This window comes from Tamandua tetradactyla, chromosome 4 (assembly GCF_023851605.1).
Source record: "Tamandua tetradactyla isolate mTamTet1 chromosome 4, mTamTet1.pri, whole genome shotgun sequence".
Classification (NCBI taxonomy): Eukaryota; Metazoa; Chordata; class Mammalia; order Pilosa; family Myrmecophagidae; genus Tamandua; species Tamandua tetradactyla.
In genome coordinates this window covers 36,124,566-36,151,932 of record NC_135330.1, presented here as the reverse complement: position 1 = coordinate 36,151,932, position 27,367 = coordinate 36,124,566, and positions in this window count along the sequence as shown.

Here is a 27,367-nt window from a genome sequence, read left to right as displayed (position 1 = left end):
GTCATTTTCTGTTTTGTTGATAATGGCCATTCTGGTGGGTGTGAGATGATATCTCATTGTGGTTTTGATTTGCATTTCTCTAATGGCCAGGGACATTGAGCATCTCTTCATGTGCCTTTTGGCCATCTGTATTTCCTCTTCTGGTAGGTGTCTGTTCAAGTCTTTTTCCCATTTTGTAATTGGGTTGGCTGTCTTTTTGTTGTTGAGTTGGACAATCTCTTTATAAATTCTGGATACTAGACCTTTATCTGATATATCATTTCCAAATATTGTCTCCCATTGTGTAGGCTGTCTTTCTACTTTCTTGATGAAGTTCTTTGATGCACAAAAGTGTTTAATTTTGAGGAGCTCCCATTTATTTATTTCCTTCTTCAGTGCTCTTGCTTTAGGTTTAAGGTCCATAAAACCGCCTCCAGTTGTAAGATCCATAAGATATCTCCCAACATTTTCCTCTAACTGTTTTATGGTCTTAGACCTAATGTTTAGATCTTTGATCCATTTTGAGTTAACTTTTGTATAGGGTGTGAGAGATGGGTCTTCTTTCATTCTTTTGCATATGGATATTCAGTTCTCTAGGCACCATTTATTGAAGAGACTGTTCTGTCCCAGGTGAGTTGGCTTGACTGCCTTATCAAAGATCAAATGTCCATAGATGAGAGGGTCTATATCTGAGCACTCTATTCGATTCCATTGGTCGATATATCTATCTTTATGCCAATACCATGCTGTTTTGACCACTGTGGCTTCATAATATGCCTTAAAGTCTGGCATCGCTAGACCTCCAGCTTCGTTTTTTTTCCTCAAGATGTTTTTAGCAATTCGGGGCACCCTGCCCTTCCAGATAAATTTGCTTATTGGTTTTTCTATTTCTGAAAAATAAGTTGTTGGGATTTTGATTGGTATTGCATTGAATCTGTAAATCAATTTAGGTAGGATTGACATCTTAACTATATTTAGTCTTCCAATTCATGAACACGGTATGCCCTTCCATCTATTTAGGTCTTCTGTGATTTCTTTTAAAAGTTTTTTGTAGTTTTCTTTATATAGGTTTTTTTTCTCTTTAGTTAAATTTATTCCTAGGTATTTTATTCTTTTAGTTGCAATTGTAAATGGGATTCGTTTCTTGATTTCCCCCTCAGCTTGTTCATTACTAGTGTATAGAAATGCTACAGATTTTTGAATGTTGATCTTGTAACCTGCTACTTTGCTGTACTCATTTATTAGCTCTAGTAGTTTTGTTGTGGATTTTTCCGGGTTTTCGACGTATAGTATCATATCGTCTGCAACAGTGATAGTTTTACTTCTTCCTTTCCAATTTTGATGCCTTGTATTTCTTTTTCTTGTCTAATTGCTCTGGCTAGAACCTCCAACACAATGTTGAATAATAGTGGTGATAGTGGACATCCTTGTCTTGTTCCTGATCTTAGGGGGAAAGTTTTCAATTTTTCCCCATTGAGGATGATATTAGCTGTGGGTTTTTCATATATTCCCTCTATCATTTTAAGGAAGTTCCCTTGTATTCCTATCTTTTGAAGTGTTTTCAACAGGAAAGGATGTTGAATCTTGTCAAATGCCTTCTCTGCATCAATTGAGATGATCATGTGATTTTTCTGCTTTGCTTTGTTGATATGGTGTATTACATTAATTGATTTTCTTATGTTGAACCATCCTTGCATACCTGGGATGAATCCTACTTGGTCATGATGTATAATTCTTTTAATGTGTTGTTGGATACAATTTGCTAGAATTTTATTGAGGATTTTTGCATCTATATTCATTAGAGAGATTGGTCTGTAGTTTTCTTTTTTTGTAATATCTTTGCCTGGTTTTGGTATGAGGGTGATGTTGGCTTCATAGAATGAATTAGGTAGTTTTCCCTCCACTTCGATTTTTTTTAAGAGTTTGAGGAGAATTGGTACTAATTCTTTCTGGAACGTTTGGTAGAATTCACATGTGAAGCCATCTGGTCCTGGACTTTTCTTTTTAGGAAGCTTTTGAATGACTAATTCAATTTCTTTACTTGTGATTGGTTTGTTGAGGTCATTTATGTCTTCTTGAGTCAATTGGTTGTTCATGTCTTTCCAGGAACCCGTCCATTTCATCTAAATTGTTGTATTTATTAGCGTAAAGTTGTTCATAGTATCCTGTTATTACCTCCTTTATTTCTGTGAGGTCAGTAGTTATGTCTCCTCTTCCATTTCTGATCTTATTTATTTGCATCCTCTCTCTTCTTCTTTTTGTCAATCTTGATAAGGGCCCATCAATCTTATTGATTTTCTCATAGAACCAACTTCTGGTCTTATTGATTTTCTCTATTGTTTTCATGTTTTCAATTTCATTTATTTCTGCTCTGATCTTTGTTATTTCTTTCCTTTTGCTTGCTTTGGGATTAGTTTGCTGTTCTTTCTCCAGTTCTTCCAAGTGAACAGTTAATTCCTGCATTTTTGCCTTTTCTTCTTTTCTGATATAGGCATTTAGGGCAATAAATTTCCCTCTTAGCACTGCCTTTGCTGCATCCCATAAGTTTTGATATGTTGTGTTTTCATTTTCATTTGCCTCGAGGTATTTACTAATTTCTCTTGCAATTTCTTCTTTGACCCACTCGTCGTTTAAGAGTGTGTTGTTGAGCCTCCACGTATTTGTGAATTTTCTGGCATTCCGCCTATTATTGATTTCCAACTTCATTCCTTTATGATCCGAGAAAGTGTTGTGTATGATTTCAATCTTTTTAAATTTGTTAAGACTTGCTTTGTGACCCAGCATATGGTCTATCTTTGAGAATGATCCATGAGCACTTGAGAAAAAGGTGTATCCTGCTGTTGTGGGATTTAATGTCCTATAAATGTCTGTTAAGTCTAGCTCCTTTATAGTAATATTCAGATTCTCTATTTCTTTATTGATCCTCTGTCTAGATGTTCTGTCCATTGATGAGAGTGGGGAATTGAAGTCTCCAACTATTATGGTATTTGTGTCTATTTCCTTTTTCAGTGTTTGCAGTGTATTCCTCACGTATTTTTGGGCATTCTGGTTCGGTGCATAAATATTTATGATTGTTATGTCTTCTTGTTTAATTGTTCCTTTTATTAGTATATAGTGTCCTTGTTTGTCTCTTTTAACTGTTTTACATTTGAAGTCTAACTTGTTGGATATTAGTATAGCCACTCCTGCTATTTTCTGGTTGTTATTTGCATGAAATATCTTTTCCCAACCTTTCACTTTCAACCTATGTTTATCTTTGGGTCTAAGATGTGTTTCCTGTAGACAGCATATAGAAGGATCCTGTTTTTTAATCCATTCTATGCCAATCTATGTCTTTTGATTGGGGAATTCAGTCCATTAACATTTAGTGTTATTATTGTTTGGATAATATTTTCCTCTACCATTTTGCCTTTTGTATTATATATATCATATCCGACTTTCCTTCTTTCTACACTCTTCTCCATACCTCTCTCTTCTGTCTTTTCGGTTCTGACTCTAGTGCTCCCTTTAGTATTTCTTGCAGAGCTGGTCTCTTGGTCACAAATTCTCTCAGTGACTTTTTGTCTGAGAATGTTTTAATTTCTCCCTCATTTTTGAAGGACAATTTTGCTGGATATAGGAGTCTTGGTTGGCAGTTTTTCTCTTTTAGTAATTTAAATATATCATCCCACTGTCTTCTAGCCTCCATGGTTTCTGCTGAGAAATCTACACATAGTCTTATTGGGTTTCCCTTGTATGTGATGGATTGTTTTTCTCTTGCTGCTTTCAAGATCCTCTCTTTCTCTTTGACCTCTGACATTCTAACTAGTAAGTGTCTTGGAGAACGCCTATTTGGGTCTAATCTCTTTGGGGTGCGCTGCACTTCTTGGATCTGTAATTTTAGGTCTTTCATAAGAGTTGGGAAATTTTCAGTGAAAATTTCTTCCATTAGTTTTTCTCCTCCTTTTCCCTTCTCTTCTCCTTCTGGGACACCCACAACATGTATATTTGTGCGGTTCATATTGTCCTTGAGTTCCCTGATACCCTGTTCAAATTTTTCCATTCTTTTCCCAATAGTTTCTGTTTCTTTTTGGAATTCAGATGTTCCATCCTCCAAATCACTAATTCTATCTTTTGTCTCTTTGAATCTATCATTGTAGGTATCCATTGTTTTTTCTATCTTTTCTACTTTGTCCTTCACTTCCATAAGTTCTGTGATTTGTTTTTTCAGTTTTTCTATTTCTTCTTTATGTTCAGCCCATGTCTTCTTCATGTCCTCCCTCAATTTATCGATTTCGTTTCTGAAGAGGTTTTCCATTTCTGTTCGTATATTCAGCATTAGTTGTCTCAGCTCCTGTATCTCATTTGAACTATTGGTTTGTTCCTTTGACTGGGCCATATTTTCAATTATTTGAGCGTGATCCGTTATCTTCTGTTGGCGTCTGCGCATTTAGACAGATTTCCCTGGGTATTGGATCCAAAAGTTTGGAAGATTTTTCTGTGAAATCTCTGGGTTCTGTTTTTCTTATCCTGCCCAGTAGGTGGCGCTCGTGGCACACGTTTGCCTGCGGGTCCCACCAGTAAAAGGTGCTGTGGGACCTTTAACTTTGGAAAACTCTCGCCGTCCGGGAGGTTCGCTAGCCGAAGCAGCTTGGAAGATTTCGAGCCGGCCCGGGGTCTGAACGCGGGGAGGGTTGCTGGCCGCCGCAGCCCGGGAAAGCGCCCGTCTGAATTTCCTAGTCGCCCGGGCGACAAGCGTGGCGGGAGGGCGCCAGCGGCAGCGGCCCGCCCGGGAGAGTGCACGTTCCCGGGGAGTCACGGGTTTGGAAGGGACCTCCCCCACCCGTCACCATTCTCCGCGGCCTGGGGATTTCCGATCCAATTCTCTCAGTTGGTCTGGGGGACCGCGCGTGGTGTGGGCGCCAGCCACCGCGGTTTCAGGGGACCGCCTCCAATTCTCCCAGCCGGCCCGGGAAGGGGGAAGGGAGTGACTCCGGCTGCTTGCCGCCCCGCCCGGTGAAGCCCGCGCGCCTCAGTGATCTCACCCGAGCGGCTTCTCTCAGCCAGTCAGCCGTTCCAGGATGGGGTACGCTGTCTTTTTTATCTCTGTTGTGGCTTTGGGCGCTTTCTGTATCGTTTCTACTCCCCTAGTAGCTGTCCTGGAGAAGAAACTAAGATCCGCGCGTCTTACTAAGCCGCCATCTTCTCCGGAAGCCTATTAGGACTATTTTTAACTTCTGTATTTGTCTTGCTTCCCCCAAAGGGATCATAATTTTTCTGAGGGCAGGAGCTATGGTCATTACTTATTTGGTATTCTTATGGCTAACTAGTCCTAGAGTAAAGTATACCCCAGACCTGCCCTAGAAAAGTTTAAAACAAGCCTGAAGAGAGTCAATTTGATCTTCAAGTAACTTAATTGTCAGCCAAAACAAAGGCAATCACTCTTTAAAGGAATGAAACAAATCAATAACTCAATGAAGTAAAATTCATAATACTCAGCTTCCAATAAAAAATTATTAGATATGTAAAAAGGTGGAAAATTCTGACCCAAAATCATGGGGAAAATCAGGCAAGGGACACAGACCTATAAATGGCAGACTTGATGGGAAATTTTCAAAATAGGATATACAACAATATTTATAAACATTACAACTATGAGCAAGTATTACAAAAAACATGAATGTATGAGGAGAGAAATGGAAAATATAAATAAAAACAACATGGATCATCTAGAAGTTAAAATACATTATTTGAAGTGAAAACTTCACTGGGTAGGATTAGGAAAAGATTAGACACAGCAGAAGAAAAGATAAATGAACTTGAAGGCACAGTGGTAGAAACTGTCCTAATGAAGGGCAAAGGGAGAGAGAAAAAAATCAAGCTGTACAGACATATTCATTTGGAGTCCCAGAAAAAGGTGATGAGGAGGAAAGGACAAAAAATATTCAAAGATATAATGATTAGAATTTATTCAAATTTTATAAAACAGTAAAACTTCACAGATTAAAGAAAAAGATCAAGCAGTCTAAATTCACAGAAAACCACAGCAGGGCAGCTCATAAATGAATTTCTGAAAAACAGTGATAATGAGTCAGAGTTAAAACAGACACACCACTTATCAGAAACTTTTCAAGTCAGAGGACACTAGAGTATCATCTTTAAAACGCTGAAAGAAAAAAAAGAAACCTGTCAATGTAGAATTCTAAATCCACTGAAAATAATAGGGAAAAATAAATATTTTTCTCACAAACACAGGCTGAGAAAATCTGTTGCCAGAAGACCTTCATTACAAGAAACATAAAAGAAGTTATTTAGGAAGAAGGAAAATATTATCTGGTGGAAACTTGGAACTATATAAAGGAATAATGAAAGTTGAAATGGTAAATATTTGGATAAATATAAAAATCATTGTTTTCATACTTTATGTAAGAGATAATTGACTGAAAAACTAATAGCAATGTATTATGACGTTTATAACATAGGTGGAAGTAAAATGTATGATAATGATAGCATAAAGGACAGGAGAGTGAAAAACAGAAGTATATTGCTTTAAAGTTCTTATAAAGTGGCATAATATCATTTAAAGATAACCGTGTTAAGTTAAAGATGCATATTGTAAATCTCAGAGCAAACATCACCATCACCCATACACATACATACCAAGACACACAAGAGATATAGCAATTATGCCAAGAGTGGAGAAGAAAATAGAATACTAAAAAGTACTCTGTTCAAAAGAATGTGCAAACTATGGACAAAGAACATATAAAAACAAATCTGAAGGGAAAACGGAGAAATACGGTAGAACTAAATCAATCTATATCAGTAATTACATAATATGTAAATGATCCAGAGTCCAATTAAAAGGAAGAGATTGGATTAAAAAAAGCAGAACCCAGCAACATATATTATCTACAAGAAACCAATATTAGATATAAAGTCAAAGACAAATTAAAACTACAGAGATTTTGTCTAGAATCTGAATTTTCTGTAACATAATCTAAATCAGTCTCTCTGGGTAGCTCATTTAAACAACTCAAAATCCTGGAATTCAAAACAGGAAAAAGGCTTTGCAATTCTCTATATCTTCATTTAATACCAGGATACGTCTCAGACTATGGTGGGCTGATAATTAAAAAGCACTGCTAGAGTCCCTTGCGGATCTGAAAGGGAAAAAAATTATTTATCTATATGGAACTATTAAACGTTCCCATCTGGGAAACCCCAGGTTCTCTCTCAACCACTGGGGACTTCCAAAAAAATAGGCCAAGCCCTAGAGTTTGTGGCTTACCTTTATGAAACTTATTTCTATAGGGGAGAAGCTAAGACTACCCATAGTGAAGCCTAAGAATTGCTTCCAGAAAGCCTCATTGTTGCACTGATGTGGCCTCTCTCTCTCTAAGCCCAAACTCTGCAAGGAAAATTGTTGTCCTCCCCCTTACGTGGTACAAGCCATTCAAAAATCTCCCGGGCAACATGGGGCATGATTCCCAGGGATGAGTTTGGCCCTGGCACTCTGGGACTGACAATGCCTTCCTGACCAAAAAGGGGAAAAGTGTAACAAAATAAGGCATCAGTGGCCAAGAGAGATCAAATGGAGTCAAGCTGCTATTCTGGAGGCTGCTCTTATGTAAGCTTCAGTTAGATAGCTAACTATCTTCAATTAGAAAGCTAATTGCCATGCTTTGCCAAACCCCAATCAACTTCCAACTCCTATTGACTCTTAAGAACACTGAGGGCTCAAACTGAGACTCTATAAAGACTTCATGCACAAGGTTTTCCTTCCTGGAACATATAATTCCTGGAGGATTCCTAGGTCAGATTAATCCTGAAACTCAGAGGGACCAACCTTTTCAGGATTATCAATTAATTACGTCCCCCTATCCTTTAGTGTGGTTACACCTTCTCAACATGAAAAACTGCCCAAAGATTCCCTGTAGATTGGGGGAAGGATTAAAGGAGAAGGAGGAGGTATAACAGAGAAAATGGAATTTAACAAATTAGCATGGTTGCTGAATCACTATACTAATATTCCTTCTAGCCTCCAGTGTTTTGGAGAAGCTGGAAGGAAAACTCTGAGATGATAGAATGGCAGACCTTAACAACCTCTAGGATCTGTTCTGTAACTACCTGTTGAAGTGTGCTTTGAAAGTTATTATTTTCTTCTTTCTTTGCTTTGTATGTATGTCACTTTATACAATAAAAATAGCTTTAAAAAATCTAAACAGATTTTTTAAAGTATATGATGCAAACATTAGTCTAAATGAAACTGGAGTGCCTATGTTCATATCAGAACAAGGGATATAACCAAGGAGAAAGAGGCACTTTTCATCAAAAAGGGTCATGATAAAAAGGTCACAACCTCAAGAAGACACAATAATTCTAAATGCATATGTACCTAACAACAGAGTTTTAAACACAGGATGCAAAATGCACAAATTGAAAGGACAAATAGATATATCCATAAGTTTAATTGGGTATTTCAACACTCCTTTCTCAGTAATTGATGGACCAAGTAAACTAAAAATTCAATAAAGATGCAGGATACTTGAAAGAAACAGTCAACAACTTGGACTAATCGGCATTTATATAACACTCCATCACACAGCAGAATGTGCTCAAAGAGTTCACGGTGTTCACTGTTAAGTTAGAAATCAACAACAGAAGATTTCTGGTGACTCTTAAAATGTGTTGAAACTAAACAAAATGCTTCTAAATAATTCATGGATAAAACAAAAATCACAAAAAAATGTAAAATCTCATCAACTGAATGACAATGAAAGCACCATATATCAAAATATGTAGCATGCAACCATCAGTAGCATCAAAAGACATGAAAAACAATTCACAATTGCCAAAAAAAATAGCAGCAATGGATGAACGGATAAATAAAATGTGGTATATAAAAACGATGAAACAGCAATCAGCCATAAAAAGGAATGAAGTTCTGATCCATGGAACAACATGGATGAACCTTGAAGATATCACACTGAGTGAAATAAGCCAGACACAAAAGGGCAAATATTTTATGATCTCACTATTGTGAAACAATTAGAATAAGCAAACTCATAGAGTCAGTATGTAAAATATCAGTTACCAGAGGTCTGGGTGGGGATAGGGAAAAGAAAGTTAAGGCTTAAAATGTACAGTGTTCCTATATGAAATGAAAGAAATGCTTTGGTAATGGATGGTGGTGATGGTACCACAACATTGTGAATGCAATTAACAGCACTGAAATGGATGGTTAACGATTAAAGGGGAAAATGTTAGATTGTATATATGGTTAACAAAATACAGCTTAAAAAAAATCCGTAGAAATATACTCCACAAACAGTCAACCCTAAGTTAAACACCATGGACTTTAATTCATAGTACAGTTATAAAATGCAAGGTGTTGGTGATAGGGTATGGGAATCCTGTATTTTATGCATGATTGCTCTGTAAACCCATGACTTCTCTAATAAAGAAAAATAAGCATGAAAAACTTAGGGAAAATTTAAACAAAATATACATAAAGTCTCTACACTGAAAAATACAAAACATGGCTGGATAAATCAAAGAAGACCTGAATACCTGAAAACACATAACCATGTTTGGGGATTGGAAGACTCATATTATTGCCGATTTTAATCAAATTAATCTATGGAGTCAATGGGATTCCAACGAAAATGCTAGCAGCCTATCTTGTAGAACTCGAAAAATTGATTCTAAAATTTATATAGAAGTATAAAGAACTTGGAATATCCAAAACAATTTTGATAATAAAGAATAAAGTTGGAAAATACATACTACCTGATTTTAAGTCTTATTATAAAATAATGGTAATCAAGACAGTGTGGTACGGTCATAAGGATAAACATATAGACCAAGGGAACTGAATTGAGGATCCAGAGATAAACTCACACATATAAGGTCAATTGTCACTTTTGACAAAAATATCAAGAAAATTCAATGAGGAATTTTCATTGATAATTCAATGAAATTATCCACACTGAAACAGCTGGATATCCACATAGAAAATAATTAGCCTCAATCCTTCCCTCACATCATACAAAAAAGCTAACTTGATATGGATCATAGATCTAAATGTAAAAGCTAAAACTATAAAATCTTTTAGGAAAACGCATAGGAGAAAATCGTTGTGACCTTGGGCAAAGATTTCTTAAAGAGAACACAAAACAGCATGAACCACAAAAGAAAAAGACCTGTAAATTGGCCTCCATCAAAATTTAAAGCTTCTGCTCTTCTAAAGGTACCATTACAAAAATGAAAAGGCAAGACAAACAAGAAAATAGTCACAGTACATATATAGGACAAAAATCTGGTTTACAGACTATTTAAAGAACATCTACAGCTCAGTAATAAGACAAACTACCCATTTTTTAAATGCAATGTATTTGAACAGACGCCTCACAAAATAAGATACACAAGTCCCAAATACATGAAAAAGATGCTCAACATCATTAACCATAAAGAAACTATAAAGTGAGACCACTATGAGATACCACTATACATTCACTAGAATGTCAAAAAAAAAAAAATTAAACACTGTCTATATTAGGTATTAGTGGTATGTAGAGCAACTGGAATTCTCATACATGACCGGGTGTATACAAAATATATTTCATCACTTAAGAAACTGTTTGGCGATTTGTTGAAAAGTTAAATATACATTCAGCATGTGATGCAGGAGTTTCACTCTTATGTATTTCCCCAAGAAAAGTGAAAATATATCTCCACAGAGATACAACATGGATGAGTCTCAAAATATTGTGTTAAGCAACAACAAAAAAGCCAGTCTCATAAGAATACTTATTATTTGATTCTATTTATATAAAAATCCATAAAAGACAAATTTAAGCTATATTGTTTGCCTGGGATCAGGAGTGCTAAGAAGATTGACTGCAAAGGAATATGAGGAACACTTTGGGGGGTCATGGAAATGTTTTATAACTTGAATGTGGTATTGTTTACATAGTTGTATACATTTGTCAAAATTCATCAAACCTATCACCTTTTTAGTTAAAGTATATTGGAGAGGCTGGAGGGAAGTGCCTGAAAATGTAGAGCTGTATTCCAGTAGCCATGTTTCTTGAAGATGAATGTGTAATGATATAGTTCTCGCAATATGACTGCATGATTGTGAAAACCTTGTGTTTGATATTCCTTTTATCTACGGTACGGACAGATGAGTAAAACATATGGATGAAAAATAAATAAATAATAGAGGGAACAAATGTTAAAATTAATTTAGTAGATTGAAATGCTAGTGATCAATGAAAGGAAGTGGTAAGGGGATAGAAAAAAATAGGGAAACAAAGGCTAAAATATGTTGGGTAGATGGAAATACTAGCAGTCAATGAGAGGAAGGGGTAAGGGGTATAGTATGTATGAGTTTTTTTCCTTTTTCTTTTTATTTCTTTTTCTGAATTGATGCAAATGTTCTAAGAAATGATCACGGTGATGAACATACAACTATGTGATGACATTGTGTGTTATTGATTATATACCAAGAATGGAATGATCATAAGGTACAAATGTTCATGTTTATATGCTGTCATATTAAAAAAGTTTTTTAAATAATAATAATAAAATTTTTAATGCATTTTTAAAATATTCATCAAACTATTCGCTTAAAATGGGTGTGTTTTATTTTATGCAATTTAGACCTCAATGACGTTGATCTTTAAAAAAGAAAAACTCATCTAAAGAGCAAGCCCAGAGGCCCCCCAGATTTGCTTTCAGAAGCTTCCCTCCATAACTCCTTCCCAAACTGTTTTTCCAATCTTACTTCTCATATGCCTAGATTCAAAATAGCCCTCATGTTCAACTAATTACCTTACAATCTATCCTCCCCAAACAATACTGTTCACCCACTCCTACTCTTGGCTGCCTGGATTTAGGACCTGCCTAAATCCTCTTCATTCTGGGGAGCCCAGATTTATGGCCACTGCTTCCACAAAGCCTCCCTCTAGCTCACCCTGACTTTTCTATCCTTCATTATTTGCCTATTATGATTTAGATTGTCCTTTATTTGTTTTATGTGTGTTCCTCTTGTCTCCTGGGCTAGACTGTTTCCTTAGTATATATACAATAAATATTCAGGTAATCAGAAGAACCAATAAGAGAAGGAATTAACTCATGGTTTCACTTAAACCTCTATCAAGATCCCTTCTTTAAAATTCATTTTAAGAGGCATGAGCCTCTGAAGAAAATTCTAAGATTTGAGGATGAACTCTCTAACCAGCTATTATTTGCAAAATCCATTAAGGAGAAGGGACTTCTTGTTCCTTATTAGTGACCTGAAAGTTAGCTACTTCTGATTGGGGAAAGGAGGTAAAAGAAAAAAAAAAAGATACCATGGTCCTAAATCAAAGATATGCTTGCCATTTTACTCCTTGAATAAAAAATAGACTAAAGAGAATACACGTAATTTAATTTACCCCACTAAAAATCTCTTTCAAAAAATGAAACAAAAAAGAGTGCAATCAAAAAAACAAATGAGCATCAAGAAACATTTTAAGTTATTATGCTCAGTCTTGGGGAGCAGGTGGGGAAATGGGCACACCTGTACATTGCTAATGGGAGTATAAATTGATACAAATTTGCTAGGGTATATTTAGTAAGATATATATGTCAAAAACATTTAAAATATCCATATTCTTTGATGTAGTAATTCCATTCCTGGGAATTTATCCCAAGGAAATAATCCGAGATGCAGTCTAGGATTTATGTAATGTTTTATATATATATATAAAAAAAACTGAAACAAATTAAATGCCAAACAAAGGAGGAATGGTTAAATAAATAAATTATGATATATCTTGGTGTAGTTCAGATATTGGGCCCCCCACCTCTGCACTCCTCCTCTGCCCAGCATTTTCAAGGTCACTTTCCTTATTAAATGATTGAAGGAGAATGTTTTATCCTAAGGGTACTCAAGATGCTGGTATGGCCACTCCAGCTCCATCATGCACTATCATTCATTTCACAGATGGTCTCCATTTGGGGCTCCCAGATATGGCCTCCTCCAAAGACACCATGGAGGTGGAATTTGGGGTCAGTCACCCTTCCCTTTCTTGACCATTCACTTTATTCACACATCACCCCAAAAGGTTGTGCATACAGTAGTTTTCACCAAAATGTTGGACTAAAGAAAACTATAAATAAGAATGGAGAACCTAAAGCTGTATGCTATATGAATTTTCCCCAGTCTATGAGATAAGCACTCCAATGGATAGGAGGATAATTTCTTTCACTGATACATCACATTTTCTATTTCTATGCTCCCATCCCCATGTCTGCCTCTTTTCTAACCTGCTCCCACTAAATCACCACTCAAATTTTGTAACTCCCTTTTCCAATCTATAGGAGTTGGTCTTCTCTCCCCCAGTAGTGCATTTCTCCAAAACTGAATTATTTATTCTTCAACTGAGTGTTGGTTGGAGGGGGAGGATGGGGAGGGGAGACTTCAGCAGACAGTGTTGGCCATGCAATCTGCAGAGGAAGGGCAAAGGCAGGGGTTCGCAATCCAAGAGCAAAAGAGCAGATCAGAGTGAGTATGGACACCCATGTCTGGTTCCTTTGTGATTCCCTCTTAGTGAGAGTTTCGAATGTGACTCTTTGTTCTCCCAATTTTCAAATAAGCATACAACTTCCCAAGAATAAACAGTCATTTTCTGAAATAATAGCCTAAGTCAATGGTTTTCAACTTAACTGCACATTAGAATTACCTGGCGTGTTTTTAAAAACTCCAATGCTTGGTGCTAGCATAAAGATAGATATACTGACCATTGGAATTGAAGAGAGTGTTCAGATTTAACCCTCTCATCTATGAACAATTGATCTTTGGTAAGGCAGTCAAACCAACTCACCTGGGACAGAACAGTCTCTTCAATCAACGGTGCTTAGAGAACTGGATATCCATATGCAAAAGAATGAAAGAGGATCCATATCTCACACACTATAGAAAAATTAACTCAAAACGGATCAAAGACGTAAACATTAGATCTAAGACCATAAAACTTTTAGAAGAAAATATAGGGAAATATCTTATAAATCTTATAATAGGAGGCATTTTCTTGGATCTTACACCAAAGCACAAGCGTTGAAGAAAGAAATAGATAAATGGGAACTCCTCAAAATTAAACACTTTTGTGCATCAAAGAACTTTGTCAAGAAAGTAAAAAGACAGCCTACACAACGGGAGACAGTATTTGGAAATGATATATCAGATAAGGGTCTAGTATTCAGAATATATAAAGAGATTGTTCAACTCAACAACAAAAAGACAAACAACCCAATAACACAATGGGCAAAAGACATGAACAGACACTTCTTAGAAAAGGAAATACAAATGGCTAAAAGGCACATGGAAAGATACTAAATTTCCTTGGCTATTAGGGAAATGCAAATCAAAACCACAATGAGAGGGCCATGGTGGCTCAGCAGGCAAGAATGCTTGCCTGCCATGCCAGAGGACTCAGGTTCGATTCCCGGTGCCTGCCCATGTTAAAAAAAAAAAAAAACCACAATGAGATATCATCTCACACCCACCAGAATGGACATTATCAATAAAACAGAAAACAACAAGTGCTGGAGAGGATGTGGAAAAAGAGGCATGCTTATCCACTGTCAGTGGGAATGTAAAATGGTACAACCACTGTGGAAGGCAGTTTGGTGGTTTCTCAGGAAGCTAAGTATAGAATTGCCATATGATCCAGCAATACCATTGCTAGGTATCTACTCAGAGGACATGAGGGCAAGGACACAAACGGACATTTGCACACCAGTGTTTATAGCAGCATTATTTACAATTGCCAAGAGATGCAAACAGCCCAAATGTCCATCAACAGACGAGTGGCTAAACAAGCTGTGGTATATACATACTATGGAATATTATGAAGCTGTAAAACAGAATAAAGTTATGAAGTATGTAACAACATGGACAGACCTTGAGGACATTATGCTGAGTGAGGTTAACCAGACAGAAAAGGACAAATACTGTATGGTCTCACTGATATGAACTAACATTAATGAATGATCTTGGAGAATTTCAGCTAAGAACAGAGACCATCAGGAGATAGAAATAGGGTAGATATTGGGTAGTTAGAGCTGAAGGGATACAGATTGTCCAAAAGGACTGATTGTAAAAATTAAAAAATGATAGCACAATACTACCTAACTGTAGTACAATAATGTTAGTACACTGAATGAACCTGAATGTGAGAATGATAGAGGGAGAAAGGCTGGGGGCACAAATGAAATCAGAAGGAAAGATAGATGATAAAGGCTGACATGGTATAATCTAGGAATGCCTAGGGTATACAATGATAGTGACTAAACATGCGAATTAAAAAATGTTTTTGCATGAGGAAGAGCAAAGTAATGTCAGTACTGCAGAGTATTGAAAATAGATGATAATTCATATTTTAAAACTTTAACTTACGTGTAAGACTAAAGCAAAAAATGTTTATTTGGTACAAAAGTTATATTTCAACTATTGCATCTCCTAATATGACTTATATGGACAGTTTAATTGAACACCATAAGTACATGGAACCTTGAGTAGGGCATGAGATTTTGTAGGTTTGTCCAAAGTGATGCCCTGATAAATCCCAGACTGATTTGAACAGTGAATAAAGAAGTATTTGCAAAGAATGGTGAGAAAGAGGAAAAATACGACTTACCCATTTGGAGAAGTCCTAATATTCTCGCAAGCAGTGAGGACAACAAAATCAATAAACCGAACTCTCAATCTTGTGGCTTGTTCATATGAAACTTATCCCCATGAAAGATAGACTAAGCTTACTCAAAATTAGGCCTAAGAGTCACCCCCAGAGAACCTCTTTTGTTGCTCAGATGTGGCCTATGTCTCTCTCTCTTTCAGTCAATACTCAGGCAAACTCATTGCCCTCCCCCTCTCTACGTGAGACACGACCCCCAGGGGTGTAAACCTCCCTGGCCACGTGGGACAGAAAACATAGAATGAGCTGAGACTCAGCATCAAGGGATTGAGAAAAACTTCTCAACTGAAAGAGGGAAGAGAGAAATTAGACAAAATAAAGTGTCAGTGGCTGAGAGATTTCAAATAGAGTCGAGAGGTTATCCTGGAGGTTATTCTTACACATTATACAGAGAACCCCTTTTCAGTTTAAGGTGTATTAGAGAGGCTAGAGGGAAGTGCATGAATTTATAGGGCTGTGTCCAGTAGCCATGTTTCTTTAAGATGATTGTATAATGATACAGCTTTCACAATGTGACTGTGTGATTGTGAAAACCTTATTCTGATGCTCCTTTTGTCTACAGTATGGACAGATGAGTGAAAAATATGGATTAAAAATAAATAAATAATAGGGGGAACAAATATTAAATTGGGTAGAGGGAAATACTAGTGGTCAATGAGAGGGAGAGGTAAGGGGTATGGTATGTATGAGTTTTTTCTTTCTTCTTTTTTCTTTTTATTTCTTTTTCTAGAGTGATGTAAATGTTCTGAGAAATTATCATGGTGATGAATATACAACTATGTGATGATACCAAGTATGATATGTTCATACGTTAAGACTGTTCATGTTTGTATGTTGATTGGTTTTATTAATAAAAATTTTTTTAAAAACCTCCAATGCTCACACCTCACATCCAAAGATTCTTATTTAATGTTCAAACCAATGTCCAAGAATTTGCTAGAATTTTTGAAAAATTACTGAATGATATTTTAAGACTAGTTCTTCTGAGAAAGATTGCTTAGAATCTAGACACCCTTTCTCAAAAAGAGTTCCAAGGAACTTTACTTCAACAAGATTTTAACAGATATTATACCCTAAAAACAAAAATATAAGAGGTTCTGCGCTCAGGAAAGTTTTGGAAAATCTAAGAGCCAAAAACATAAAGTAAAATAAATTACGATTTTACATCAGGATTTATCAGAGCCTGTGATGTGCCAATATGCATGCCTCTCCAAGAGGAGAGAGAAAATATGCAACATTTTCTAAACTTATTTGACCACAGTATCCTTTTTTTCTGGGTGACTCTAGGAATTCATATGCTAGAAATACAGATTTATAAATACTACCTATCATTTATGATGTTATCTTTGTTGAGCAAGTTAAAGAAATGATTTCTGAAAGAAAATATCTACAAAGAGCAAATTTGTAGGTTATGCTTACCATGCCTTTGGCATCAGCTTTGAGATTTTAATTCTCTGCATAGTGAACAAGCCACTTGAATATTGAACAATTAGACAAATTCTTCAATACTCTCCTTTGGAAGATGGAGCTATATTCTCCCCTTGAAAATAAGTAGATTTGTGACTCCTTCAAAGAGTCAAGGTGACACTACACGACTTCCAAAGCTAAGTCATAAAGGGCCCTTCACCTTCTGCCTTGTTTGCGGGAACACTCACTCTTGGAGCCACCATCCCTCATGCTAAAGAAATCACATGTAGGCACTTGGGTTTATAATCCCAAGAGCTCAGTCTTCCAGCCACCCTCACCAAGGCACCAGGCATGTGGGTGAAGAGGTCTTCAGATTATTCTAGTCCCCCACCTATGAAGTCACTCCCAGCTACTCAAATCTTTCCAGCTGAGAACCCCGACATCATGAAACAGAGATAAGCCAACTGCACTGTGCCCTGTTTGAATTCCTGCTCCACAGATGCTATGAGCAAAATAAGTTTTGAGGTGCTTTGTTACACAGCTGTAAATAACCAGAACACATTCTAAAACAGGTTGTAAAGACATACTATGCCTCAATCACAGTTTTCATGAAACATACTGAGTAAAAGAAAGTGTGAGGGAATGGGGGCAGCAAGTTAGCTCCACAGATGAGTGTGGAAGGCTTAAAAACATGCTTCTATTATTCCTAATTTTAGGAAGATGCTCCCATGAAATCTGCAAAGAAAATAAAGCTGCTGCTTGGGAGGAAATGGTCTGGGACATTAGAGGTCCTTGGCTTGCGCTCATTCACATGGCAAACAGTCCACCCCACAGAACCTTGTGGCACCTTCCTCCCCAGTTTCCAGATAGCTGGGATCAGGGTCTTGAGTCTCTACAAGTTGCTCTGCTCTCAGCACTTTCTCTCCAACCTGTTACCCACCAGGAGTCCTCCTTCCTCCCTTCCCTGCAGTGCTCAGCAAACCATCCTTGCCTTCAGGGTATGAAAAGGATTAATGGCTTGATTATTAAATGGGGAAAAGGAATAGCTAGGTGGAGGCCATGGAGAGTATCGGAAATTGAGGTCAGTTTGGGGAGTCATAGAAGTTGTTTCCTTATGCTGGAGTTTGCGGTCTTACTTATATATTCAGTTATTATCATATCTGGGTTTCTATCTGGATCCAAAGTTACCATCATTCTGAATTATCAGCATATTTGTATACTCATCTGCATTCCTACTTATTACACTTGAACTCCCTGTGAGTTGAAGCAATCAAGCCTCATCAAGACCATAAGGGGTTGAGGTGGGTATCTACAGGTACTAACAAGGGTGACCATATGGACCCAGGGGAGTGCCATGTAACAGGCTGGGATGATGGTGTCCTGGGTATGGAAGTCTGTCTCCCAGCCCAGGTTCTCTACTCAAAGAGCTGTGCACTCAAGTAAGTTTAGAAAATCTAGGTTCAACATAATGAAACTGATGTTTTGACTGCAGGACTGCTCAGAGCCTGCACAAGAAGCTCACTGCTTACACTCGTCTCTTCACGAGCCTGATGAGGAACAGAAGGAACAAGAAGGTGGCAGAAGAAAGAGTTCAAGTCCTCATACTCATCATCGCCACACTCTCCATCAGGACCGCTGTCCTCATCATAACCGTAGCTACCATTACCGAGCACCTCCTGTGGAGCAGGTATCCTGCTAAGGATCTCCCTTGCTTTATCTCATTCAGTCATCACAACAGCACTGCAAGTGGTGTGCAGGAGGTTTCAGGGACTTGTCTCAACACACATAGCTAGTAATACCTGAGACACAATCCACCAACACTCAGCCTGGTCCTGATGCCTGGCTATAAATAGAAATTCCCTCTCTTGTCTCACCTGCCCCTTCCCTCCTAACAGGATCCATTTGTTTCCAGAGACTTCGGGTCACAAAGAAAAAGGTATCTCTCAAGACTTTGGAGGCAAAAAGTCTTTCCAAAAAGAAAAAAATATATTGCATGCCTTGAGCCTACCAATAGTTCCACCGGAGGATAACCCCCACAGCAGAAGTGGCCAAGATGCAACGAGCATTTAACGTGGGTCAGGTATATGCTAAATGCTTGATGCATAATCTCTCATGAGAAACATCAAAAAGAAGCTCTCAGGGTGGTGAAATGGTGACTCAGTGGCAGAATTCTCGTCTGCCATGCCAGAGACCCAGGTTCGATTTCCGGAGCCTGCCCATGCAAAGAAAAAACCACACACAAGAGAAGCTCTCAGATTGTGCCTCACCCTTGGATCCTGTTTCTTATCAGACCACATTGCTCCTGTGCATGTCACTTAGACTCTCTGTGCCTCGGTTTACTCATCTGCCAAGTTGGGCTAATATTAGTTCCTCCCCTGGGAAATTATTGTGAGGTGTAAATGAATTCATACTTGTAAAGCACTTTGAACAGTGAGTAGAGTTTTGTGAGTGTTTTCTATTTTTATTAAAACTCTAAAAAAGATCAGATCATCTCGGGAGCAAGGAAGAGAGGGGGAATGAAGAAGCTGCTCCGGATGGGTGTGTGAGAAGGTTCCACCCCTTCTGCAGCAGCAGTCCCTCTGGCCTCAGAGGGGATGGGATCTGTCTGTCTTCACACCGCAAGCCCCAGCACAGCAGGAGTTCCTTAAAGGGCTTCTGGATGGTGAATTTCTGCCCACGGCTTCCTTCTCCACCCCCATCCAGTCCTGTTTAAAAGCTCCACATGTGGAACTGGGGCCTCCAAAAGGAAAAGCAGGCCAGGGAATGTCCATTAGCAGGAGTCTCACCCGTTTCTGCCTTGACCTGCTCTTGCCAGACAGCCTGGCTCCCTGGTCCAGACTGGCACCATGAACATCCTCAGATCTTTTGGCTCACCAACCCCTGCGGGCCTCGCTCCTTCTATCCTTCTCCTACCCAGGATGGAGCTGGTGCATTGGCAACAAACTCCTCCCATGGACCAGATCCCAAGCTCTGCCCAACGTTAGAGATGGGGCCTTCTGGCCTCACAGAAGGGGTTCACACTGCTGACATAAAAGATAGAATGTGGTTTCCCCATTTTGCAGATGAGGAAACTCAGGCTCAGGGGATTAAGTTGTCCAGTGTTCCTCAGAATGTGAGTGATGCCAAGATCTGAGCCCAGATCTGACTTAAAAAATATTAGAATTCTTTCCACAATAATCATTCCTCTGTCCTCCACCTCTCCTACTTCATTCCACTCCCTTTGACATTCCATGAGGAAGTTTGGCCCATCACTTCTTGGAATTCCTCCCTTTTAAATTGATTGTAAGAAGCAGCCACTGCCACTAATGTGGAACCTGTAAAAATTTAGCCCGTCCCTGCAAATGTCCTCATGCTCTTCTCTCCTCTAAAAGTCCCTATGTGCATACACATGATAAGTCAATTTATTGATTCTTTTTTTTCTTCATTGCCATAATAAAAAACTGTTTCCTATCAAATGGACGGGGGTTGGGGAAGTCAAATAGGTACTATATTTATTCAGTGAATGGATTGAGGTGATAATAAAGGCAGATGTTGCTATAGCAACTAACAATCTGGGATCCCATACACATCCTTTTGCCTTTGTGCAAAGTGCACTGAATTGTACCTAACATCTTCCCGAATGGTCTGTGCAGAGCAGGGCACGCTGACTCCCTGCCCGCCATAAGTGCCTCCTCGTTCACAGCTGGCCTGGTGCTGCATGGCTACAAAAACATTGGCTGCAGCTCCCTGTTCCATGTAACCTGAACTCAGGGAAACACATCCAGAGGATGCACCGTCTCCCTCCTTTGCAAACTCGCTCCCTTGCTTGCCTTTTCTTTCTGCTTCTTTTTCATGCTGGCTCTAAATTACGCTAACTGGGTAATTTTCTGGGCAACTAAGAGCATCCACTCCACAAGCAACCTGCCTTGATTCAAGGGAAAGAGCTCCACAGTGCGGCCCTGTGTGCTGTCCAGCAGTAATAGCCCAGGTCCCTTTCCCTGGGAGCCCTCCCCTCCTTGCTGGGATTTCCTGCCCAAGGATCTCCCACAGCCCCTTTCTCTTCCAAGGCACCCAGTACCACAAGTGACCACCCCATCCACCCACCTAATCAAACATCCATCCCTCCATCACACGATGGGGGAAAGACCCAGCTGGAACGCGAAGGGATTGAGTCCTTGGCCAGGCTCTGCCCTGTGGCGGGATCTCAGGCAGTCACTTCCCTCCCTGAGTCTCAGTCTCCTCCCACAAAAGAGAGGGCTGCAATTTTGGAGAAAGTTCCAACCTAGCAGGATTCATTCACAAGTAAGGGAAAATGATAACAGGTGGCAAAAGTATCTCCCATGGGTATTCGTCTTTTTTAACAAAACAGGAGCCTTAAACCAAAATAATTGAATTCTTAATTGTTGAAATCTTGGCATCAGCTATAAGATGGGGTTTATGCTGCTGTAAGGAAGGGGATTTCCTTGCAACCAGCTGCACATAGGGCCATCATCAGGAGGCAGAGCTGCACCCACCCACCCTGAAGCAAGCTGCTCAAGAGTTCAGAGTCTGTAAGATTGTTTTCCAGAAACCTACAACCTCCAGATGGTTCCTAAGCTAGATAAGTCCTGAAACACAGACGGGCCAGTCTCTCCAAGAACTTCAACTAGTTCCATCCCCCTATTCCGTATTGCTAACACCGCTTTCCAACATGAAAAGGTTTGAATGGGTATAGCCCAAATATCCCTAAAGATTGGGAGAAAGAGAAGCCACAACAGAGAAGACAGGAGTTAATAAATGAGTATGACTGCTGAATCATTATATTGACATTTCTTTCAGTCTCCAATTTCAGTCTTGGAGTAGCTTGAAGGAAAAAAATCTGAAATTGTGGAACTGTAACCCATACCAAACTCTGAAATCTGTTCTATAACTACTTGTTACAATGTACTTTGAAATTTAATGCTTTTTGGCATATATATTTCACAATAAGAATTTTTTTTAAGCAAAAGAGCACAAAGTCTGGTAGAGGAGGCAGGCAGACAATTGTCTACAGACTGACCTGTGACAAGGTTTTCCTGGGGTGAAGGGAGCTAGTGCCCTAGCTTAGATTATTGCAGTAACCTTTAATGGGCCTTCCACTCTCTAGTCTTGTCCTCATTAGACCCATTCTCCCCCCACAGATTCCAAAGGGGCCTCACTAACGTGGATATGATCAAGTTCCTTCTCATCATTTACAAATAGGTCTAAGCTCTGCCTCCAAGTCTATGAGCCTTTCAGGGACCCAATCTCCTCCCAGCCTCACCACCCTCTACCACCTCATACTTCTCTCTCCAGGCTCACAGACCTGCTCACTGTCCCCTGTGATCCATGTCATCCCTCACCTTTATGCCTTTTTATGCTGTCTGCCCACTCTGTTTGGAACGCCCTCTCTTCCCATATCTCCTTGCTTTTTCCTCCCCTTCCCCTATCCATTCATATTCAGTTATCACCTCCTCCTGGAAGCCTCCTCTAGTTTTCTGGCCTGGGCACCTTGAAAGCCACATGTATCTCTCTCTTTGATCTCTATGTATGTGCTCATGTCACGCACTGGACTGCGAGCATGCTGCGGGCAGGGACTAACCATGGCTTATTCATGCATATACCTCTAGTTCCTAACCCAGTGCCTGGTACCCAGCAAGTGTTCCAAATTATGTCTGATAGAAGTGTGAATGAATGGAATATTTGGAAGGGAATTTTCTCTTAAAATTGAACTGAACCCATGGACTTTACAGCATTATTTTCTATCCTACTGAGTCAAACAAAGGCAATATTGCTCAATCAGATGACTGCCTGGAGATTCTAGCCTTCCAAGCCCTGCTGGTCCCTACTCTGAGCAGGCTCTGAACTTTGGGCCAAAGCTCTTCAAAAGGGGAATATACTTAGAGGCTCTTCAAATGTTCCCACTTTACAGCAGCTTTGCAGCATCCAAGAAGTGGGTGGATGATGATGATTCTGCTCCCTTCACCCTAGGACAACCTTGTCACAGAGAGATTCAACAGCTTGTTCTAGATCATATAGGAAGATAATTGTCTGGTATCCAGACCAGGACTCCCCAAAAGACCAAGTCCAAAGCATCAATAATTTGTACTGATGAGAAGAAAACCCTGCTGTAGATTATTGAACTTGACAAATTAAAAAATAAACAAACATGTGATAGCAAGCCAGAGCCCTGGCTAACCCAATATACACTGCTCATTTAATTTGACATGAGTCATTTAGTTTTAATTAGGACAATGTTTCATGGTATATTAGTGAGACCTGTAATATATGTTGTGGAAATAATGAAGGCTTAACAACAAGAGCCATTTCAGCTCTCTGCTACTAAATCTTCACTGAGAAGGGAGATGATGCCACCAGGCTCTTTGTGAAAATGATTGGGTTTGGAAATTAGTACTGTTAGTAAGTGCTAGGTGAGCAGAGTCTGGCAAACACCCCAGACTCCAGCAAACCCAAGAGCAATCAACTCATAAGCCTGAGAACCAAACCCACTGCTGAACTCCAGAACCACTCAGCTTTGCAGAGCTCAACAAGGCGGAAACATGCCCAGCAAATGACCAACAGGACAGGTGGGAGGTTGAAGCAGTCACGAGAATGAGAAAATCCCAGCACAGATCCTATGAAGTCACACTTGAACTCCACTTATCTAAGCCTCCCAAGGCAGGCAATTTGTTTCCTGATAGGTGAGGAATCAGAACTCATATTTCATTCTCCTGCAGGTCTAATGAGAACTGGGTTTCATCCCTTTCTTCTGCCTTCTCAAGTGTGCTCAGTCAGGTCACACCATCACGACATGATTCTGTTCATGCTCATGAAAAGTTGGATAGCTTGATCTGCTTCCTTCCCCCTCATCCACCCAATTTCAGTTTGAATTCCACAATGCTAGCCATTCCTTTCTATCCCTTTTCTTGCCCTCTTCTCAGACAGGCACTGGGGTATCTCCCCTGATCCTACCCCTCCCTTAAGGAACTCTCATTTTTTATCCCTTAACAGAGAAGCACTCTCCCCACTCTTCTCTGTCATTTGTGATTTTAGTCTTTCTTTTCTTATTAGTGGAACAAGAAGATTGTCTTTTAAAGTAGTTGCAGGTATCACCAATCAAGAAGAAAGGATATTTTCCTAGGAACAAAAACAACTATTTCTTTCTCCAAAAATACACTGAACATATTAAAGAAAGGACATTGAACTGGCAGACACAAGAGAAATGATTTTTTAAGCCAGCTCTACCACACAACCAGCTCAAAAGAATCAACAACTCACTCAGTTTTCTGGGCCTCAGTTTCCTTCTGGTAAAATGAGGAGGTTAAGTCAACCATCTCTAAAGCACCCATGAGTTTTAACATTGCATTTAGGTTGTTTTTAATTTTGTCATGTTTAAGGCCCTGAGTTACTAATCCTACCTTTTCCCCACGTTTTCTTCTTAACTACACACATCCATTCTTCTGCCCCAAATTTTGGAGATGACAGAGGAGAAAAAGCTCATTTCCCCAGAGCCACTCTTCTGTTTTTTATCATGAAATATATATACAGACAAAGCAATAAATTTCAAAGCACAATGTAACAAGTAGTTATAGAACAGATTTCAAAGTTTGGTATGGGTTACAGTTCCACAATTTCAGGTTTTTCCTTCTAGCTCTTCCAAGACATTGGAGATGAAAAAGAAATATCAATATAATCATGTAGCAGTCATATTCCTCTGTTAAATCCTAACTTCTCTCTTGTAAATCCTTCTTCTCCTTTTGTCCTTCTCCCAATCTTTAGTGATATTTGGGCTATGCCCATTCTAACTTTTCTCTTCTTAAAAGGGGTGCCGACAATATGGGATAGGGGATGGAACTGGTTGGAGCAATCTCTTTTATACTGTTCCACTACCCTTGGCTTGGCCCCTCTCTCCCTCCCTTCCTCCTTCCCTTCTTTCTTCCCATCTCTCCCTCTCTCTCTCTCTTTCTCAGAGACCAGTGAGTCAACACCAAGGCACACATCTACATTTCCGTGATTCTGCTGCCCCACCCTTGTGGTACCCAGGTTATTTGACCAGTAGAAATAGTCCTAGAGTCCCTCAACATGGTAGAGGTATGATGCTGCTTTTCAACTACTATAGTGAAAATGCTTAAGAGATGTCCTCAAATGTTCAGGCCTCTACAAGGTAAAAAAAAAAAAATGGGGACCTCAGCTTTTGGGAAATAAAATCTGTAGCCTTGGACAGAGTGTGTGTGTATATGGAGTGGGGGCATGCAATTGTGTACCTCATCTTGATTGAGTCAAGTTGAGTCATACATTTTGTGAACAAATAGTAACAATTGCATAGAGTACAGTGTACATTAGTAAAAGACCATCCCTGAAGCTATGTCAAATACCACAAAATGGGTCAGCCTAAACAATGCGAATCCATTGTCTCATAGTTTAGAAGGCTAGCAGTCCAAAATCAACGTCTCCCTAGGCCATGCTTTCTCTCAGAAATCTGTAGTGTTCAGGTGCCAACTTGTTGCAATCTTTGAGGTTCTTTGACTCGTGTTTCTGCCTCTGTCACATAGCTTCTCCTTCTGGCTTCGACTTCCATGTCCAATTTCCTGTGCTTATAAGAACTTTAAGCACACTGGACTAAGCCTTGCCATCATTCGGTAGGGCCATACATTTACTAGCAATCATGTCTGCAAATCACATCTGTAAACCCTATTTACAAATGGGTTGACTCCCAGAAGGTGGGATTTAGGACTTGAAAATATCTTTTTGGGGTATACAAGTCAATCCCCAACACCTGCTCTCAAGGAACTTGGTGTACAGTGGAGGAAACTGACATGACAAGAGATGATTACAATAAACAATAAGTGTGTGAGAGCACATAGGAAGGTTATCAAAACCACTTCAGGAGGCTCAGGCTGACTTCTTGGAGGAGGAGACAGTTGAGCTGAGACCTGAATTCATCTAATTCAGTCTCTCCTTATTATTTGATAGGGTTGATCACTCTCTCCTACTTGAAACACTTTCTTCACTTAGTTATTTTTCCTCCTCTCCAGCCACTCCTTCCTACTCTCCTTATCTTTCCAACCTTTAAATATTAGAATTCCTCAGGGATTGGCCTCAGGCTTATTCTTTTTTTTTTTTAATTAGAGAAGTTGTAGGTTTACAGAAAAATCATGCATTAAATAGAGTTCCCGCATACCATCCTGTTACTAACACCTTGCATTAGTGAAGTACATTTGTTACAATTCCTAGGAGAATAAAACTATACTAGTGACTATGACCCATTTTTTTACATTAAAGTTCAATGTTTATGTTGTACAGTCCTATTTTTCTTTTAATTTTTATTCTAGTAATATACATGTAAACTATAATTCCCCCTTTTAACCTCATGCACACACACAATTCAGTACTGTTCATTCCATTCGCAAGGTTGTGCTACCGTCACCACCATCCATTGCCAAAAAACTTCCATCAACCTAAATAAAAATTCTATAATGTAAGTATTACCTCCCATTCCCTACCCCCACCCCAGCCCTATATACTAGATTCTGTCTCTATAAATTTCCTTATTCCAATTATTTTATTATCAGTGAGATCATACCATTTTTATTGTTCTCACTCCCCAGAGGATCTCTTGGCTATAAATAGCACCAGCCATAGAAAGCCACAAAAGTTTTACTTCCAGCTCTGACCGCTCCCTCTAAACCACTGACTCAACATCTCCCCTTAGATGTCTATCTGGTATCTTTAACTTACTGTCCAAAGCTGAACATTTGATTTCCACCCTCACCTTCCCACAAAACTGCACTCCCGCTGTCTTCCCATCTCAGAGAATGGCAACTCCAAGCTCCCAGATGTTCAAGCCAAAAACCCTGGAATCATTTTTGACCCCTCTTTTTCCCTCACACCCCACATCCAATCAGTCAGCAAACTTGGTGTTATTTCTTCGTTTAAATATTGCCCTAACTTGGCCACTTTGCACCACCTTCATTGCACCCACCCTTGGCCCAAACCACTGTCATCTCCATCCAAGTCTCCTGCATTAGCCCCTAACTGTCTCCTCACCTCCATGTTGGTCCATAACATCACAGAGTGGACCTTTTAAATTTTAAGTCAGATCATGTCACTCACCTCCTTAAAAACTCCCTAGTGTCCTATATTCTCAGAATAAAATCCAAAGTCCCACCTACTACCTAAAAAAAATCCCAGGTAATCTGAACCTCTAACCACAAGTCCTATCACTCCCCTACTCCACCCCCACATGCCTGTTCACTCAGCCCCGGTCACGGCTGTACCTT